Genomic DNA, 20655 nt, shown 5'->3' with positions numbered 1-20655 from the left:
GATTACTGCAAACCTCAGGTTCCTCTGGAAGCAAATGTGATTAGAAAAGTGAGTAACAGTCTGAAAAGCCTCAAGTTTCTTTCACAGGGCCAGTCAACTGCTAGCCAAGAACATCAAAGTAGATCTTCAATGAAGGCAGGAAAGGTCAAGGTTTCCTGCTTAGTGAACAAACACAATGCACAGTTTATCTCTATGGGAAAGAAGGTATTCATTTATGATGGCATTGTCTGTTTAAAGTTTCTGCCAAATTGTTTCTGAATTCCTTAGTGGTAAAATTCAGATAGGGACCAAAAATATTTGATACTGACCTCATGAATGATTGCTATGTCTTATTTGAATACAGCTTTTTTAGCAGCCTTCCAAGACTTCTTGCAAACGTTTTGATATATTTGGAAGGTATGTACAAGAAAGTTTTTAGAAGGATTATTTTCTCAGAGCTGCTTTCATGTTATTCATATGCATCCAGACGTATGCAATCTGTTACAGCTGTTACAGGAGTAGTATCTGAACCTTCATGCAGCTTTTGTGATATCTGTGAACCTCCTCACACTGTTTATGTAGAGCACCTGACAAGCTATATTCTGCCAGATCAGAACATCAGTGTCAGCAGGGTGAGAAAACGGAGAAAGACTGAATGGCCTGCATGAAAATTGAAAGCATTACTGTGTCTAGAGATGCTAGCAAAAATATCAACTTTGAAAACTTGAAAGCTTTAGTTTATTGCCTAGACCCTCCACAGGAATGCTGTAGAGACATAATCCTCTAACAGCCAGAGAACATCAGGAATAGAAGACTGCTGATAGAAACTTAAAGGACTTTTCCAACATATAACCATTTTCAGGCATTTCTGAAGGTAAAGTAACTACGGGAAACTTTTCTCTAGAGAGAAAATAAAGTTAGAAAATATGAACTTAATGTTCTTTTTTGCTGGAAATATGGTATCAGGCATTGCAGCCACTAGAAACTTTGGCTTAAGGAACCATTTTCAAATGGCTTTTTCTCGGTTTATGGAGGGCTTTTACAGAAGACAATTGTTTCCACTCAGTGTGTGAAATGTGATTAATTGTAAGTGACTTTGATGGATGCTGCTTCTGAAATCAATGAAATTCAGAAGGGACTTAATCAATTGTGTATGAGTACCATATCCATAGATCAGAACATGTATAGCCAGGGCAGAAAAAAACGGCTGTGCAAGTGAAGTGCAGAGTGCATAGGGCTTTTAAAAATCCTTAGGAACAAGGTGGAGATCACAACCCTGATCAGCGAGTGAACCTGTCAATCTTGAGCTCTCTCCAGAAGCTTCTGAAGGTGATACCAACGAGCCAGATAGATAGCTTTTCTGCGGCAGAATTGAGACTTTTAGGGCTTAAGAACTGAGCTATTCCCTTCAGGCTGACTAGCAGCTGAAGCTTTGAAGAAATCAGCAATAGAATTTCAAAAGAGAGAACTGCTTTGTTGGCAGCTCCTGGGTCCCTGAAAACATGGGTTGGTTGAGAGATGAGAATCTGCCTCTTTCACGACTCTGTATCAAGGCCCTAAAAGTGCTGCAGCATTTAACTCCTGGCGATTTAAGTAGTGACCATCTCACAAAAAGCTCTTGGTGTCTTAAGAGAAAGTTCTTGATATCTTACTTTCAACACAGAACCAGGCAAGCAGCCAAATAAAAGAGCCAAATTCATTAAAAAAAAAAAAAAAAAAAGGCAAAACAGGCTTTTTTAAAAGAAAACCTCTTTTGCAAGAGCCAGCACAGTTTAACGGGACAGTTAATTTTTGCTGTCCTTCTGATAACAGGGCTTTTGAGCAGCCAGTGGTGCAGAATGGGGAACAGTGGACACCCAGCCTGCCTGGGACCCAGCCACCAGCTGGGGCAGTTAAGGCCACTTCTCTTGCAGAGGAAAATACCAGAGCCACAGGCACTCTCACCTCCGGGATGCTGAAACAGAGAACAGTCTGCAAAGAGCAGCTTTAACTGAATGCATAAAAGCCAAACTTTTCACCTCTGTGCTTTGTAAAGATCTGATGTATGTGAGGCAGGATGATCCGCACAAGGGAAAAACAAGAGTTTCTCTACAGAGCAGGGGAGACACAAGAACTGCCAAACTTCAGGAATGCCAAACAACTGCAGTTCTGTTGTCCAGGAAGTATTGGGAAGTGTGAATAAATATTACAAGAAAAGGAAATGCTGAAGTACTGCTAAATAAGCTGGGCTGATCTCAAACATACTTCTTAGAATGATAAATGAGGTTTTGCGTATAAAGTCTTAGTTGTTAGTTAATTTAGCGTACTCAGTTTCAGGCAGAGTATTACCCAGGCACTTTTCACACCTAAAGTCTGGGAAAGTTTTGCAGAAATGCCATGTCTAAGTTAGATATATCTTGACTAAATGTACAAAAAATGCACTTTTGGAACATCAGAAAAGTCCTTACACAGACTTTGGACTTGATTGGAGATCACTTCTGTTCTTTCCTGCCTTCTTTTTTAAAAGCTGAAAACCAGAGAAAGTCTTCTAACTTGTTATAAGATTGTGGTGGGTGATCCTGGCTGGATGCCAGGTGGCCACCAAAGCCCCTCTATCCCTTCCCTTCCTCAGCTGGACAGGGGAGAGAGAATATAATGAAAGGCTCATGGGTCGAGATAAGGACAGGGAGATCACTCAGCAATTACCATCACGGGCAAAACAGACTTGACTTGGGGAAATTAGTTTAATTTATTACCAATCAGAGTAGGATAATGAGAAACAAACCCAAATGTTAAAAAACACCTTCCCCCTACCCCTCCCTTCCTCCCAGGCTCAACTTCACTCCCAATTTTCTCTGCCTCCTCCCCCTGAGTGGCACAGGGGGACGGGGAATGGGGGTTGTGGTCAGTTCATCACATGTTTTTTTCTGCCACTCCTTCCTCCTCACACTCTTCCCCTGCTCCAGTGTGGGGTCACTCCCACGGGAGACAGTCCTCCATGAACTGCTCCAGCGTGGGTCCTTTCCATGGGCTGCAGTCCTTCAGGAACAGACTGCTCCAGTGTGGGTCCCCCGCGGAGTCACAAGTCCTGCCAGCAAACCTGCTCCAGCGTGGGCTCCTCTCTCTCCACAGGTCCACAGGTCCTGCCAGGAGCCTGCTCCAGCGCGGGCTTCCCACAGGGTCACAGCCTCCTTTGGAGGCATCCACTTGCTCCAACGTGGGGTCCTCCACGGGCTGCAGGTGGATATCTGCTCCACCGTGGACCTCCATGGGCTGCAGGGGCACAGCCTGCCTCACCATGGTCTTCACCACGGGCTGCAGGGGAATCTCTGCTCCGGCGCCTGGAGCACCTCTTCCCCCTCCTTCTTCACTGACCTTGGGGTCTGCAGAGTTGTTTCTCTCACAGATTCTCAATCCTCTCCTCTGGCTGCTGCTGTGCAGCAGTTTTTTCCCCCTTCTTAAATAGGTTATCCCAGAGGCACTACCACCATTGCTGATGGGCTCAGCCTTGGCCAGTGGCAGGTCCATCTTGGAGCCGGCTGGCATTGGCTCTATCGGATATAGGGGAAGCTTCTAGCAGCCTCCCACAGAAGCCACCCATGTAGCCCCCCTGCTACCAAAACCTTGCCATGCAAACCCAATACAAAGATGTGTAAGATTTTTTTTTGAGTAATAAAATTCTGCTTTAAATAAAGTAATTATTTATTATTGCATTGTATAATCTTTTTGAACCAGTCTGTTGGGATAAAGAAACACCATGGCATTGAAAGGCAGGCACCAACAGTCTTTGAGCCTACCACAGACATTTTACTAGGAAAGATGATTAAAAAAAAAATCTATTGCAAGAATACAGGTCCAGGCTTTCTGAAATGTGTTTGAGCAAGTCTAGGCACATCCACTGTTTTATGTTTTAGTTTTATAAACTGCATCACCAGCCAGTTGTGCTGCTCAAAACCAACAGAATATAGTCCTATTCTGGCTAAAGTCATGTCCTAGAAACCCTTTTTTCCCCTACTGCAGTTTTAAATCATCTTTCCTGTATTTGGCTGACCAAAACTCTGGATAATCATGTAGAGAAGGTCTTAAAGTGTGGTACAGCAGTGTCAGTACCTGTGTCTATGTTCATGTTCGTGACAGTCAATAAAGTATTTGGTTTTCATCAAAATTTTTGTTCTCCAGAAGCACTGGAACCTCCATCTTCCTTCTTTGCGCCCACCACCTTGCTTTAAATCCCTCTTTCTTGCCACCCATGTTCATTGATTCATGGTCTTCGTGCAAGATGCCAGCATAAAGATGTGCAGCAAGGGTGTCATCATTGTAATTGAGCATCGATTATTTAAAGAGCACAGTTGTTACTTTGGTTGATGAGAATATCTCTCAGACTGACATGCACTCTTGGGGTAATTTACCAGACCCTTTTTATACCCCTTATCAGGGTTGGTTTTACCTTTTATAGACCTGCAATACTATGGGGTGGGATTAGGTTCCTGCAATGGGTGCTACATTCAGTGCTTTACTGAATGATAAAGACAATGCCTTTTGACCTGTAATGAGAAACATGTAAAAAAAGCACAGGTTGACTTTTATACTGAAAAAAATATATGCTTGGCTGTGCTGGAAATAATATCTTTTCATTTCATTTTATTTCATTTTTTCCCAGAGAAAACTTCCTCCCTTTCTATCATACATCATCTTGAACTTCCACTCATGCTGACAGAGAGAGGATACAAGTGATTTTTAGAGCTCCACAAGGATAAAAACCAGCAGGGATTATTAAGTTCTTTCTGAGTTGGAAAATGCTATGCTTCAGCATCTGGTTAATAAATATTTATTTTGTTTCTAATTCTGTGCGTGAGTGAGACCCCGTCATGTTTATTTGAGCAGACAATATTATGGCTAAAAGACACATTTCCACAAGAGGATATGTTAAAGAGTATGTGTCACACCTTGGATGAAACTGAGATTTTTAAGGAGTGAAGCATCCCTTTTTTTCAGCAGCCAAAAAGTACAGGAAAACTTTGAACAGAAAGCAAATCACATCTTGACTTTTGGACTGAGATTCTCTACAATCCTGAATGAAAATAAAAGTCCCAAGGCTCTCCTTTCTGATGCAGATGCACATTGGCAGGAAAACTGAATGTGCAACAAGTATCCTTACACTGTGGGGATGAGAAGCATGTCTTTTGAGGGATGAATATTCTGCATACCATGCTTTGGTCTTGGACCTAAAACACAAGACGGCTCTGAAGTATCTGTAGCCTTGAAAGCTACTTACAGGATATTCACATATTCAGTCAGTTGTTTTCTTATGTTGCTGAAGTTGTCCTAAATCAGCAACACAGAGAAGTGAAATGGCTATTTTAACTACTTAAATTAAAAAAAAAAAAAAAAAAATTAAGAAAATGTCACAGAATGTGGAAAAGATGCTGCTGTCACCTGGAGACATTCATCTCAGCAGAAGGCTGGATATGAATTGTGGAGGAATGGAAAGGCCACAACAATCCCATTATAATCAGTACTGCTGAGCAACTTAAATACAGGGGTTGCTGCCAAATTTACGATAATAAATGAATTAGATGTGTTCCCTGACTGGGAAAATCTGGATGGAGGCATATGTACATCATATGAGTAAACTGAAAAGGCCTAATCTTCAAGATATTACACTGACAGATCTTTTAAAGTTACAAATAACAGACAGTGATAGGTGAAATTTTGTATTAATAACTGCAGCTGTAAATCCATGGATGCAAAATTGTTAGCAGCTACTCAGACTTCTATTGATAGGCATGTAAAAATAGACCATTTTCAGCTGTTGTGTACTGCTAGCTGTTTCCGATGGGCAAAATGCTGAATCTGCTCTGTGGTGTTTTTTTATTTGTGATCCAGAATTACATAGTGCAGTCATACTGACATTTAATAATGGTCTTATTATTGTCCTGAAATCCTTGCTCACCAGCTGCAAAGCAACAACATTTTATTCACCCTCGCATGCTGTGTGGCTTCCCATAGATGAAATGGTATTTATGCTTGACAAACATTCCAGTTAGTATCTCAGGTAAGATGATGTGCTTGGCAAGAGTTGAAGCCCATCAAAATGAAGGTTAATCTACACCAAGAGGTGAATTGTCATTCAATCGTTGCTAGCAAGGCTGCAGAAGTCTCAGCAACCAACAGAAGTGATGGTCCTTTTGGGTTGGTTGGTTTGTTTGTTGTTCTTTTTTTTCTGAGAATAATGTTTAACCAAGTCATGGTACAGACACATCTGTCCCGGTAGCATAAAACTAGCATAAAACTAGCATAAAACTGCGTCTTGTTTCTAGGAAAACAGACAAATAAATAAACAAAACAATTCCCATGCTAGTCAGAGAAAGCCGGTTAGATTGGAGTCTGGACCCTGGAAAACTTGCTCAGAGGTCACAAATCTTGGAGTGAACAAAGAAAAGGCTGATGTTACAGAGGGGGAAATTGGCAGATGGAAGCCAACAGAAGTGCTAGCTGAAGCCTAGCCATTTGTGCCTGCCGAGCTCTGTATGAGAAGAGATGGTTTCTTTGTCTACCACAACTTTTTCTTGTTTGTTTTAGGGCTTACTGCAGGAAAGAAAGCAAGTGTGATGAGAAAACGCTGACTATGGTGTGGCTCAAGTGTTTGTAAAAGGGCCACATTCACTGCCAATGTAATTCAACACAACTGCAAGCAATGGAGCTAACCCAAGGGTGAATCTGGCACCCTTTACTCTTCAGCTATTTTGGTACATAATCATTAGACAGAGAAGCTTGCATTAGCCCATTAGTGTATGCTATGTTTTTAATCCATTGCATACGTATTACATTCATTTTGGTGTGAAACTATTAATTATTAGGGCTGAGTGAAGGGGAAGGATTCATTTCCATTTTTTTTAAATTCATTATCTCTGGATACACACATATTTCCAGGTTTTTCTTACTGTAAATACTCAGTCTGTTTGTCTTAGGGTACATCCACCCAGAACTCTGAGGGAGTACAGAGGGACCCTCTGCCCACACTTCCATAGATGGGGAGGGTTAGAATGGATATTAGGAAAAATTTCTTCACCGAAAGGTTTGTCAAGCATTGGGAACAGGCTGCCCAGGGAAGTGGTTGAGTCACCATCCCTGGAAGTGTTTAAAAGACGTGTAGATGTGGCACTCAGAGACATGGTTTAGTGGTGGACATGGCAATGTTACGTTAACGGTTGGACTCAGTGATCTTAAAGGTCTTTTCCAACCTAAATGATTCTATGATTCTATAACACTATACCTGTCTTTTTGCAGGGTTCATCTGTTCAGACTCAGCATTGCCCTAATGTGGCTACATGGAAATAGGCTTATACCAGGCAAAGAGATGCACTGACTTGTATGCTGTTACTTGTTACTATAGGGTCCATGCATCTGCCAGGCAGTCACAAGTAATAGCAATACTTCTTGCCTGTGGAGGTGTTCATGAAACCCCCAGTTTAATCACATACACACCACTATTCATGGAGTGAAGAAGTGATGTGGCTTGTATGGCTTTGCCCTCCATCTCTGCCATCTCGGTTTCTTAGTTTGTGCATGTTCTTATTAGGCTTCCATCGCTTAGCAACCCCTTTTCTCTGCTCGTTAGTCTATCCAGTAACAGCCCTTCAATGAACTTCCACAGCATCAGATTGTGGGGAGGATACAAATATCCTTCCTTCTAGGATACAAATTTCTCTCATTCATTTGACTGACTTTTTCTTAGCCTGCAGCAAAAGGCTGTTGCGCTGTGTGCCATTAAATATGTTTCTCTGTCAGATTTTCTTGGGAGATTGTGACAGAATTTGCTTCGTAAGTTTCTGCTGTGAAATGTTTCTTTCTTGTCCCAGCCAAATCTTATGCAATCTTCCTCTTCTTGCTATGTCTTCATCTTGTATTCTTACTTTTTTTGTCCCACGCTTATTGTTTTCTATGCTGAAAAATCATAGAATATGACAAGAAAAAATATATTTGAGATTTTTTTCACATAATTCTCACTATTTTTTGCTGGCATATGGTCATGTTGGGCTCTGCGTCATTTGCAAATGGCCCTTAAAGAAGCAGCAGATAGGGAAGGTATAAAGAAAGCTCCTGGTGGTTTTCCGATGACATCTTCGCATACCCATCTTGTCAGTAATTAGTACATAGGGCCTGAGCTCTTCCCATCCCACCTGAACCTCCTTCTGGCAATGAAAAAGGCCACACTCTGTACCAAATGCTTCAAACCCACCAAGTTTCACACTTCCATGGCACCACTGAGCAAGCTAGCATTATGGTAAGTTTACAAGAAGTTTCCCTTGACTCATTCTTTCAGTTATCATATGGTCCTGTGCCATCTGATAAACCGCGAAAATAATTGGAAAACCATGAAAATAATTTAAACCAGGAGCAGTAAGGAATCAGAACAGTTTGATAGCAGAATGATTTACAGATCACTCAAACAATTCACCCTCCTTTTATTCTTCAGTTTTACTTATGTCATAAATAAGTAATTCTGGGTAGTTTAGAGTGATTAGAGTATCAAAGGCTTGTAACCCAGAAAGGAAAATGCGAGAAATTCAGTTGTGTATATTGTAGTGGCCCATCACTACTCATTAACTAGCAGAATTATCTTCTATTCTTTAATGGTAGTATTCTTATTAATGAAAGGCATAAGCGAGCTTTGCCAAGAGTAAGATTTAGTGTTGGGTGAACAGAGGGAAAATGTATTTACAAGAACGTTAGTGAATTCTTAGTTGTGTTTTAGTCAACTGAGCAAAGATTTTCTTACAGGAATGTGTACAGGAAGAAACTTTTAGGCCTGATTGTTGTTTAATTATGAAAGAAAAGAGAAATTAATGAGAAAAAAAATTATTTATTGGAAATAAACTGCAGAAGGAAAGTTGAGGTCAGCCAAATGAGGAAGAGAAAGTCTATCTATCTAGGCTGACCTACCTCCAAACAAGCCAGTTCCATTCCTGGGATCAGGACAGCCAGGTCAGCAGAGAGCTGTGCCAACCAAATTGAGCTAACTCACTTATACAGCCCCTGGGACCCGAATGAGTACACAGCGTGGCACCATGCCACGCAGACATACCGTCCTTCTTCCTGGGCTATCTTGGCTATCTCTCCCATGGCACGGCATTGTGTAATGTGGACGTGTCCTTAGGTGACCAACCAGCACGTTCAGCAAGCAAATCCCAAACAGCAAATGCTCACACAAAGGGCTGTAATCATTTATGAATGCTCTGTGAGCACTGATATTTGTTCAGATGAACTGCTAAATAACAAACAAATGGGAAAAATCTGGAACCTCATTATAGACAAGATATTAGCAGAGAAAGAAGCTAATTTCAGCCCTCTCTCCCCAATTTGTTTGCTGCTGGCATATCAGCCAGCTGCCACAAATATAGCTGCATTTTCTGAACCTAGTTTTAATATTCAGAGGAGTTATTTTTCTTGTAACTCTTACCTGTATGGTACCACATACAATACATTTTGCCCTCGCTGTTGAAAGGTGTGAAATACACAACAGTTCCTTTTGAAATATTTCAAACATACTGTTGTGTTCACCCATACAGAAAGCACTTCAGTGAATGTACTCTGCTGGTCTATTCATCTTAATGCAAAGGTCTGTTCGGAGCTTCACACTCTTCAGTCATTACTTATATGCTGCAGCACACAGTGAATTACTTAGTAGTGCCTGAAGATCTTTCAATCTTGGCAAAAAAAAGGCTTTATTTTTAGATTGCAAACATTAATAACAATTCAAATTGACAAAAGCCTTTGACAATACCCTTGGATGTACGCACATGTATACACCTATTTATGGAGAGAGACCTGAGCACATGTTTCATGGCCATCCCAAAGGCCAGGTTTTTCCATTGTTGTAACACCAATGTTTAGCCAGAAAAGGACTTACAGTCATGTAGTAAATTCAAAAAGATAAAGTATATGGAATTTCCCTGGTACATCAAACTACTTCATCTCCATGTATGATCTTTGTAAAGAATGAAAAAAAAGAAAAAATAATGTGCAAAATATAATACATTGTTCGGAAACTTATTATATATTAGTCATAAAAAACCTTTCATATATATTCTTTTGCGAAGACATAACTAGAAGTAGATAGTTTCAAAAACTATTTCCTAAATCCAGCAGTCTTTTTTTTGGTGCTAGAGTCTCATAAACTGAGACCTGTGATACTGATTTTCCCTTATTTGGGAATGAAGCTACGCTGGTCCCATCGACAGTGCACTGGAATCAGGAGACTTGGGTGATTTCAGACAAATCACCTTACTTTTTCCTCTGCCATTTTCTCTGTTCAGCAGAGGATGATGGTACTATTTTATTGCCTTGTAAAATGCTTTGAGATCTGAGAATGACTGGAGCCTTGTTTAAGTGTCAAGTTCAACCACATTTCTAATATCTAATTAGGCCAAATTCTACTCCTGTATATACAAATATGACTCCTGTGAAATTCAACAGAATGTTGTAGGTTGTAAGAAAGAACATTTATACAGTCAGCAACTGATACACGGATCAATTTTCAAGCTGTATAAGAGAGTTTTTTAAATCTAAGTAATATTTAACCTGAAGCATCCTGATGGACTTCATTTTGTATTTCATTTCTGTCCTGTGCTTTGGTAGCAAAGCCACTCTTCTAGAGGCCTCAAACCTTTTATGGCTGTAATTTTATGCCCAGTGAGGCAATAGGATCTGGGCATACCATGACCTGGAGGCAGAGGAGGAGATGGCACCCAGCAGTATTGCTCAGGACTCAGCAGACGCAGTAGTCCTGGCTGGAGTCAAGCAGAAGCCCCTGCCCTGCAGCTGCTGAGCAGCCTTGCTGAACCTCTCTGGATATACTCAGTACCCAATTCCCAAATGTAGAGAAAAGTCATGATCCTGTGCTGGGAAGAGGGGAGCTGCCAGAGCTATTGGGAAGGAGATAAAGTCTTTGTCAGCCCCTCAGGAAACCCATATCTGAAATGACCAGCCTGGTGTTTGTAGGATGGAGGCCAAAACTGCACAGAATTTAGTGCAAATCAATGTATTGTTGCAACAGCTATAGCCTTCTAGTCCTACTAGAAAAATCAAGCTTCTATGACCCTGGTTTACAACTATAAGGTAACACAAAGTTTAAATTAGAGCAGATTTTTTCCAGTTTGGATGAATTTATCTGCAATAGAAGAATCTTATGAACTTTTCTCTCCATAATATGCAGAAGTTGTTACTAAAATTACTGTATTTACGTTTTCTGAACACTCCCAGCCGTTCCTCTGCTTCAGCTGCTTTTCTCAGAGCAGATAAATATTTGCAACAAGTAGAGCTGTATGAGCTAGCAGGGGGGAAAAAAAAGCAAATAAAAAGACAAAAAAACTGGCAAGCAAGTTCTCTGTTTCTTTGAAAACTCTCCAACACCATGAATCCTGTGAGAGCTTAATTAAAATGAAAAGGGAATTTTCAAAGGGAGAAAACAAAATAAGCTTTTTTAATGGTCTATTTTTGTTCTGAGCTCAGAAAATCTCTTTCTCTTTTTTGACTGGTTTCCCCAAAACATAAATATTGGCAGCTTTAAGGTTTGTTTTTCATCCTCTTGAGCAAGAGGCATTGAGTTCAAAAGCTTTTTCCAGTCAAGCTTAGAGGGTTTGCTCACCAGAGCTTGGATTTCTGACACAACTAGTGAGTCTAGAACAGTAAACACTACCATGAAATTAAAGTTGCCATTTCAAGGGAATGATGATTCAAAGGTAATGTATTGACATTGCTGATAATTAGGGGAACCTGTTTTTTTCAGCCACAGCAGTGTGTAAGGGTCAAGGTCAACCAAACCCTACACACCACCTTAGGCTCACATGATTAAGGGTTATTTCTGCAGCCAACCTCACTTGAAAAGCAAACTTCTCATTCACCTCCCTTTCACCAGCTAATTGAATAGCTGGGTGCTGCTTTTAACATGAGTACAGAGCAAGACTTGAATGTCTCAGTCCATATTAAGACTAACCTGCTCCAGCCATCTGCTGTTAAGCTACTGCTAGTTGATATTTCAAAGCTTTAGAGACAGAAATTGCTGGAACTTGAGACACTTTTTTGGATATCCACCATTCTTGGAAAAAATGCATGTGCCCCTTCAGTCCAAAGTAAGAACAATAGCAAACCAATATTTAAGTGTCAAACTCTCTTCAAACAGTCTGAGTGACAAATAGGTTCATAGAAATCAATTTGCTTCAGCCATCTCTGCAGTAGACTGACACTGAAATATGGAAACTTACACGTTAACTATTGATGAAGACATGATTGCAGAATCCTTTCTGACTTCACAGGGGTAAATCAACAAATTATTGCAGTTGCTTTTGCAGGTTTTCAAAAGCTCTGAACATACATGGTACTCTTCTGCTCAGACATGAATTCTTCCGACCATAGGCCCCAGTAACCAGTTGTTCATGTACAGCATGACTGTATGTAAGACCAGACTCACGGCGTGTCCAGTGTCATTGCATATTTGACGTAGTGTTCAATCTTCTGATCTAAACAATCCAATGTCAGGGTTTGTGTGAAAGTGTTGTAGCAGCAGGTTTACTTTGTACCTGATAGAGAGCTACTTCCCACCACAGGGAGAGTGAAAAGCCCAGTCTTACTGCCTGTGACATTGTGCTTGAGCGGATCAGCTAATAGAAACACGTATGCAGGGTCACTTACGTGTCCAATGTCATACACAGTAATTAGCAGCGGCTCAGGAGACTCGGGACCTGGTCCCATGGACTTATCCCTCCAGACAGCACTGCTGTGTTCATTCAGAGGTTCCCCTAAAGTGCTTTTAAGTCAATGTACTTTCCTTTGGACTGCTTGCCAGTCCCATATGTGGTGAACATCTTTCCACTAGCAAAAGAAAGTGCTGTGCATGTGTTTTTTTCTTCCAGAGGTCATTTATGGGACAAAATCAGTCTTCTAGATGACTAGCTTAGGATTTTGAAAAACATGGTTTGTGCTAGACTTATTTTAAATATTGACGGCAAGATTTAGTCAAGGTTGTCTGAGGATAACGCTGGCTTATGCAACTGGTCAGCACACAGCTATGTGCTGATTGATTTCTCTACTTCATAGGGAATCTTTTTTGTAACTGGTCCAAAGACTGGCCCATTCTTTCCCCATTTATTTGTAATTTGACCTGGGTACTTAATGAATTACAAAAATGTACAGGAATTAGTCCATCATTCTATAAAGGAAATACATTTCTAATTAAAAACGATGAATATTGGTCACACTTTGCAGAAGGAAGCATAAGCCAAGCATCATTCTTCTTGATTTCTTCCAGGTCACTGTTTTCCTCTGCCTGGGTTCAAAACACTAATGGATTGTCCTGATAAAAATTCACTTTTGCATCCATCTGTTACATTGCACTTTTAAAGTTTATTTTACTCAATGTATCTTGATTCTACCCTGCTCCCAGCTGCAAGCACACCACACTTTATTAGAATAAAATTTTATCCATTTTGGTCCTGTAAATGAGAGAAGAAGCTGTAGACAGTTTTCTGTGCAGCACTGGCAGTTTTACATTTTAGCATATGTTAGCATAACAAATTAATCCAAGACAATTTTCAAGTGCACATTCCTCTCACAGTTTTCTAGACACTGTAGTGGGTCCCTCTAATCTAAGTTGTTTATATTGGTATTAACAGAGAGCTTCTATAGCAAAAGAGTTAAAAAAAGACAAAGTCAGTAGGGAAGATTTTTCATCCTTCAAGGAATATTGAAGATGGATACATGAAAAGGGAGCTGGAAATGTTCTTCTGGTAAAATGGGGCCTAAGCAGACATCTTCTAATATAAGCATCATTTGATAACCAATGAAAGACAAGAGATTTTGGACTACTCTGGCATTCTATTGTTAAAAAGAAGATATTGAAGAGGAACGAAAGACGTGAAATAAAGAACATTGAAAAGAAAATGTCAGCAGAATAGATCTCTAGAGCAGATGGTCTAATGCAGCAATTATCAACATTTTTCTGATTCTGTCTCTCTTGTAGATCAAGAATTTTCAAGCAGCCCCAGATATCAGCATCAACAGCGGATGAGCATGTATTACTATCAGGTTACCAACACTGGTAGGGGTTATGATCACTAGTTTGGGAACAACTGGTCTGATGGAATCAGTGCCAGTTACATGCACTGTGGCAGCACCTCAAGGTGGATCACTGTGCTACCTAAAATGAGGGGACACCAGTTGCCTCAAAGAGCTTTCAGTTCAGGTATTAGATGGATGAAGTGGACTGAGAGGTAACAGCAAGATAATCCTGACAAATATAATAAGCACAACAGTTATAATTACCGACCACCCACCTATCGCCAAATGTTTTACAGATTTTGTGTGATTAATATTTGCCCTTCTGTGTTGTTGTCTCTTCTAAGGAAGTTACGTGACCTTTTAAATTGGTATGCTCTGTAGATTTTTCACCTATCACGGTGCCTGACACATTAGTATCTAAAAGTAATACATCTGAGATGCTCTTTGAAAAGCCCTGGGGCAGAGAAGGGGGATGCAGTAACTCTACAGACTCTGCTCACAATGAGTGAGTTTGTGGCAGCATTGTTCATGTGATTCCTGTGAGTCACGGCATTTCTCTGCTCTTCATCTCAACTTGATGGACTTGGGTCGTCATCGCACCCTACAAGCTTGTACAGAGCCCCTACACCTGCCAGCTGTGTCATGCCTTGTGACACGTCTCTTCTCCTTCACACAAAGTTCTGGAGGCTTAACTGAAGACCTTTCATCGAGGGCCCATCCTTTGGAAATCCTAGCATGTTAAACTCTATTTTATTCCTGGTAGTGGTAATAGTCCCTCAATTCAACCCCCCACAGAAATAGTTTCTAATTAGGAAATTCAGTGGAATTAAGGCTCCTAAGTCAATGAATTGGTTTTGAAAAATCACCCCGACAAGTAGAATTTGCAGCTAAACCCCCTAAACATCTTTTTGAAGCTTTTTCTGTTAGGGTGGGTATAAAAAAAAGTATAACTTTGTCAGGCATGGGGAGAGAGCAGCATCCAGGATAACAGTGAAGGCATTCACCCAGGATAAAGAAAACTAGCCTGCCAGTCTCTATTCCAAAGGACAACTTCCCTAATTTACATTGCATACATGTGGGATCAGAGAATGAAACCCACATCCCTTCCTTCAAGGTGAATGTCCTAGCCAGAAAGCTGTAGACTTGTATTCAAGTCTATGATTTTTTCTGTCATCTGTCCCAATTAATTACACCTGTGCAACTTGGGCAAGTTTCAAGGCAAAGGACCGAGAATGCCCCCATCCACAGATTTCCTTAAGTTGTGAGGTTTGGGCATTCCCTTGGCCGAGGGGAGTTGTGATTCCACTTTCCTCGGGAAGAAGGCATGTTTCCTTCATCTTCCATGAATAATTTAACTGGGTAACTTTCACTTTTCCTGTCATCCAAAGCTTTGGGTGACTCGGTGTCAGTTTCTGAAAGAGAGACAGTAGGCACCTAACTGCAGAAGCAGGCTCAGGGGTGTGAATCCTGAGCAGTGGGAAGCAGCTCCACTCAATCCAGGCTAAGGGACCTACACTTAGGGCACGTATTTTTCCTCCCGCACAGTGTGTGACCTTTTGGCAATCCGACTCTTAACAGCTTAACTTTTTGATGCATGCTTAACCAATCCATCATTTCTAGAGCCTAGGGCTGTTGTTTGAGAGCTGTGAATCCCATTAAGCTTCCACACACCTAAAGGTTAGGAATCACGAGGCTGTGATTCATCCAGTTCCTTCTGTAGCTATGTTACTAAGGGAAGAAGCAACGGTGAGAAGGGGGAAGAAACAGTGTTTAGAAGGGGTTGCTCCTTCAAGCTTCCAGCAAATGGAACCTAAATAAAGCAAAGAGTCATCACCCAGACAGACAGCTGCTGGGTAAAGCACTGAGACAGATGGATCATGAGGCAGATTTAGCATATTCACCTAGTCATCTTGGAAGTACTCCCACTCCCAAGGGACTGCCTTAGTTGAATGAAACACAGCGCCAGTGGGATCTCTGTCCATCTGTCCTCACCAAGCAGGACCCCTTGGTAATGACAAATGCAAGACAAATAAGATCATATTAAATATAAATAAGAAGGAGCCTGATTATCTCATACCTCTGATGAAGGTACTGCCCTAGATTGTTCCCCATCCTTCTAGGGCAGTACCTTCATCAGAGGTATGAGATAATCAGGCTCCTTCTTATTGTCAGTCTCTGTTTATGCATTGCATTAAAAAAAAAAAAAATGGATAAAATACATAAATAGCTTTAGGTGCAGAACCTGACTTCAAACACAGACTTTTCCCCCGCCCATGGCAATGAACATTGAACAGCTTTTTTTTTTTTTTTTTTTGGGGGGGGGGGGGGCGGGGGGGAACACTTTCAAGTTTGATGTGCAAGAGGGTGCAAGTGAGGTGCACAGTTTCTTCTGCTGATTTTATACCCTTTTGAATTTCCCTTGAATAAAAAGATTCCTGATGTGATATAGAGCAGTCCTTCAGTCCTGTCAGAATAGGTGCTATGTATTATTTGTTCTGAAAGCCAGCAGTTGTGTAACATTAAAACCAATAAAACGATTGTTGTGTGTTATTTTAAAAGCACCTTTCCCAAAGGGCTAGATTCTAGTCTCAAGAGCATAATGCATAGATTACAATAGAGCTTGAAAATCTGACCACCTGACTTGCATAGCGATTTGAGATTTCAGGTTATGCAACGGCTTATATACACTGCACAGCTGAGAGCTGAAGCTGGCTTTGAACTGGAAAAGAATTAAATAAGTCGGTCTCATTTCTTCATAAAACCCCAGGCTCCTTGTGACGCTAGTAGATTGTCTGAGTCATAGCTTCATATTTATAAACCACTGCTAGTGTTTTCACACATTTCAGAATAAAAATAAATGTATTGTAAAATCATTTGTTCAAGGAAATTCACCATCTCCAAAGCACATATTTTTACTCTTCTAGTTATCAATTGAAATGAAAGGTTGCAACAAAAGGCTGGCAAGGTTTCTGGTTTTTCTACATTGTTGTGGGCTTTGTTGTTTGAGGATTTTTAACAGAAGGTTGGTTTATGGCATAAGGTTCCAAGAAGTTTTTAAATTGAATTGAAATTTTTCCGTGTCTGTTCAAAAATATGCTGAGAAAGATACATTTCAGCACTTAATGAAATTAAATTTTAAAACATTTTTTCTAAGATGTTCCAACCTTATGTAAAAATAAAAAATATCTTGTCAGTTTTATGCTGCAAATTTCATTTCATACAGTAACTACAATAATATAAACCTGTGCTTTGGAGATGCTGCAGTTCCTTTTAACAAATGACTCTAAAATCAATTTGTATAAATTCTGAAACATACTAGGAAAGAAACTAGGGCTTATGAATATGAAGGTATGACTCAACCAGCCTATTAGTATCACAAGGAGCCTAAGGTTTTATGAAGAAACTGAATTAATATTTGTTCAGCACTTTGAAAATGTAAAGAACAATGTAAGTAATTATTAGTTGTTGGCTTTACTATTAAAAATGGGAACTAATACCTGTGTAAAATAAATGTATTTTGGAATAATTGCATGAGAGAGTCCACAGGTAAGCCAGAAGCCTAATAGTGGAAGCCTCGGATTTCATAATCTGAATAGAGCAGTTGGTGGAGCTTGAACATTGCACCATCATCTGCAGTCCCCTTGTACAACACTTACCCGAGTTGCAGAGTTAGATCAGGGACCCCTAACTGAATGCCTTGAACATATACCAGAACCTGATGTATACCAGCTTAAGAAAGAGACAGAATTAAAGACCAAAGAATTTAAAATTTAGATGCTATCATACTTAACGTTTAAGGATTTGATCCACAATTCCTTAGACTCCATGAGGACTCTGAGATGCCTCTGGAGAAGAGATGTCAGGTGAATGCCCATACTGTGTAGAAAAAAATCAAGGCTCTTCTTTCTCTTTCTGTCTCCCAATCAGTCCTGAATTCCTCTCTGTCTAGTGTTCCTGTTGCAATAGGATGAGTGGAGCACGTCCACTCCCCAAAAGACTAAAGTTTGGTGGTCTGGGACTGCCTGGATTCACCAACAAACCCCTGACTCTTCCTGGCTTTAAGCCTCTTAGAGAGACTAAGAGAGCAGAGTCTGAATTGACAACTTAAGATTACTGTGGCCATTAAGTCAGCAGAAGAAAAGGAGGATACCCATCTTGTTTCGGTCACATTTAAATAGAAAGGATAATCACAACTGCTGGTCCTGTCAGGCTTTTCTACTGTCTTGAGTTCCCCCCAAGGATTTAGGCAAGGGAACACAGTTTACGGACTATGGTTGGATGCAGGAATGAATGACATGCCAAAGTGCTAATTAACTTGTGGATGAAGTCTGCTACTGCAGCATTTCTGAGTAGCACATTATTCAACACTGGATACCTTGAAAACTAAAATAACAAGCTGCCAAGGGAGTTTTGACACCCCTTGGGTTAAACAGAAGCTTAAAAAAGATTTTCAAGATTACACTTTTCTGTTTAGGTACCTAAATTCTGCCTAAATCCCATGTTGGGCATCATTGGATTTGGGTCTAGGTACTTTCCTGCATTGGGACATAATATATGATCCTTAAAATACAGCAGCCCATCTGTTTGAATTTTACTAGCTAACTCTCATTGCAATGATTATCTGATCCCACTGTATTGATAGAAAACATGTGCTTCAGGCAATACCATAAAATTCACAACCAGTGTTTTACAGACACCGAACAAAACGCCCAGATAATTCTCCAGTATTTAGTGTGTACAGTAAGTAGGTGACTTCATTTCTCAGCTGCCATAGATTTATTCATTATAAGGATATTATTGAAAATAATTTTGAATTATTTATAAGACTCATATAGATTCAGTGTAATGTTGAGAAAATGATGTTAATTTACTGCAGAGAGTAGACGTGGCCCCAACTCTTGCAAACAGAATTAGTTATTTTCTTTTAATAAAAAAAAAAAATCTCAGCACAGAAGACTTCTGTATGTTTTTAGCTTCTCAGTAGAGAATGACTGCCAAAATCTGAACAGCTATCACTCCCACTTTGCTTAACTGACCTTCTGAGAAATCATTCCTGCTCTAGCAACTGTGCTTTTTTGGGTTGGTTGGTTAGTTTTTGTGCTAGTATCTTTGTGCAAAGCCTTAAAGAAACTCCCAAACCACCAAAACTTTTCTGTTGCGGGTTAATAAATACAAACCTTTCTTAAACAGCCAAAACTTCCAAAAATAATCCCCAGCCAAGCACATACACTTGTATCTCCAATACTGTTTGTTCCGTGAATGTTTTCTGTGGAAAATCAATTCAACTGGCAGGCTGAGCAAGAAAGGTTTATCTGCCTGCTTACTCACAGTATCTCAAGGGCCAAGTTCAAAACAGCACTTTGAGTGATGTGCTCAGGTTGAAATCTGCTTCCAGCTTTTGAGCACCCTACTCATCTCCTATCTGCATCTTAACAAATTTGAAAGTGGCTCCTGCGTGAGTACAGGTAAATCTGGCTGTGTTCACGTATTTTCTGCATCAGTGCCTAAGGCTATTAACCAAAGTGCCAGCAACAGCGGGATTTACTTTCTGAACTCATCATGCATAAGAGCAAGGAGTTGATGTCCACTGACAGTGTCGTAGTATTGAGAGCCAAATTTTAACACCAGCTCTGAAACTCTTTGAATAGTTAGGGGCTCCCAGGAGCTGGGGAAACACATGTGGGGCCCTGATGTGAAGTATCTACCACTTTCTACTGAAGTTACAGGGGATATCGCTGTTGATTTCTGAGATTCCTAATTGATTAATTAAGCCAAAAGGAGTACCTGTGCCAGGCTGTTCTGTTTAACATATGCTGTATAACAGTCCTAATTTATTTAATTTAAATATAGAGTATTTTATAGAAAATATCCAATATTAGCCTTAGCCTTATCTTCCAGCACTTTGTTTTAGTTCCACTATTGCTTCCCAAATTGAAGAGCTAATTATCTTCCCCGCATAGCCATTAGAGATTCTGTTCAGCTTGCCAGGAACCTTGTTTTTATAAACTAAACTAAATTAGCTGCTGGAATCCTTTGCTCTCAGATTTTTACATCATTGTCACAGTTCTCGGGAGCCCTTCTTCCCAGCGCTTTCCTTGAACTAACCAAGAATCCCAGCAGAGACCAAATGGCATGGTGTTCTCACCTAACCACTCTCCTCCTTCTCCACATTTCTGCTTTTACTAACAAGCACACTGGGTCTTGTTGAACAAAATATTGGCAATTTCTGTTCACGTCATTTGCCAGCAGAGCTTCTCCATCAATCCTGTTTCCATTCAGTGGTTCTCAGTTTAGAGTCCCACATACTGTCTGGGAGTTTATGACCCTCATTCCTAGGACAAAGTTCAAAGAACTTTGGATCACTCGCAGACAGTTGCTCATAACTTACCCAAACTGTACTAACACAAAACATGTTGTATTTTACTTTTACTTGCAGAGAAGATGCTGGCTCTGTTTTAACTATTTAGTTGCACTCCTATGTCAATAATGCTTAATTTGCCACAAATATCATCTTACCTTCTTACCCTTCTAACATATAAATTAATGATGTCATCAAAAGCTGTCCAAGCCAAATGAAATAACACTGTACAGCCAACCATTTTTCTGCTATTTTTTTAAGTATAAAATGGCCTTTATTGC

The sequence above is a fragment of the Gavia stellata genome, chromosome 5 (genome assembly GCF_030936135.1).
Source record: "Gavia stellata isolate bGavSte3 chromosome 5, bGavSte3.hap2, whole genome shotgun sequence".
Lineage (NCBI taxonomy): Eukaryota > Metazoa > Chordata > Aves > Gaviiformes > Gaviidae > Gavia > Gavia stellata.
Note: the sequence above shows the minus strand (reverse complement) of the source record.